This window comes from Dicentrarchus labrax, unplaced genomic scaffold, assembly GCF_905237075.1.
Source record: "Dicentrarchus labrax unplaced genomic scaffold, dlabrax2021, whole genome shotgun sequence".
In the NCBI taxonomy this organism is placed as follows: domain Eukaryota; kingdom Metazoa; phylum Chordata; class Actinopteri; family Moronidae; genus Dicentrarchus; species Dicentrarchus labrax.
This window is the reverse complement of record NW_026136722.1, coordinates 26,294,501-26,295,828: the sequence shown is the minus strand read 5'-3', so window position 1 is coordinate 26,295,828 and position 1,328 is coordinate 26,294,501.

Below are 1,328 nucleotides of genomic sequence, written 5' to 3'. Positions count from 1 at the left end.
TTGACTTTATCCTTGTGTATTTCTCTGTATAAAAGTGATATAGCAGTGTTTGGGGCTGTGAAGTGAATTATTTCAAAATGTGCTGCTGTCTCCTCAAGTTCCTTCCAAAAGATTTTCCATGAAAAAGAATTTGACTCTTCTTCTTTTCAAAGACATTCAGCCAACACCTCCCTCCCCTCTCCTCACTTTGTGCTATTGTACCTGTGGATGACTCCTTCATTATGAACAAATACAGATTTCTGACACATTTTTATTGCCCTTTTCTCCACAATTTACTGACAACAACTGACATGCAAGTTGAAAAATAAATACAATCCTCACACATTGCCCAATCACCCCTTTTCACACCATATAGAAAATTTTACATAACACAACTGTAATATCTGTCAAAATAATCACAATGTTTTTTTTTTTGTTTTTTTTGCCATATCATGCAGCCCTATATTCTGTGCAGTGAAATAGCAAACAGTTATGTAAAGGTGTCTCTGGGTCAAGTCCTTAAATCAAGTCCTTCCTCCCTAAAGATTCACTTTCCATCATTGACTTCCAGGGTGATTTTAGAAGCCACTTGTGGGCTGCTTTCATTGGCTTAGAGTTGAATCTTACTAAATCTCAATGGACATAAATTTAAACTTGGTCTGCTCAGATGATCCTGCATAATAATGATTTCATCTAATCAAAGTACCTTTCATTGTTACCTAAGTGTCTCTCTACCTTCTATCTGACCTTTTGGGATAATTAATATCATTTCAATCTCTTCTTCCCTTCCTCCTGTGCAAGAATTCCAAACATTTCCATGGTTTTTCTCCAACTCTGCTCTGCCAGGGAAAAGTTGGAAATTACAGAGTTGGATTTTTTTGCTCCACTGATCGCTCAGACTTTATTGCTATATAGCTTTACAGTGTGCTTTAATTAGTTTATACTTTTATGTATGGACTGTGTCCCTGCAGATCTGCGTGTAAGTAGTTTCGTCTCTGGGGTCAAACTTACTGTTCTGCTTGTAAGAACTGCTGTGACCTTCCAACGTGCCACAGATAATTCTGAACCAGCCAATCAACTCACAACTACTTATTGACAGCTCTGTGCATGAAGTGTCTGCTGTGAGGGTCTTTTTTGGGAATCAAAGCCTTTATGTACATTTTTAGAGAAACTGTACATGATTCTGTACTCTTTAATTTAGGTCATATTATTTCTTAGGCTGAATAAAGGCTCAATCATCACCTCCATGAAACAACATATTTGGTACACAGATGCAAAAAACACAACTTTCACTGGTTTATTGTACTATGTCCCACAAGAAAGAAGAAACTGATAAAAGAAAACTGCAC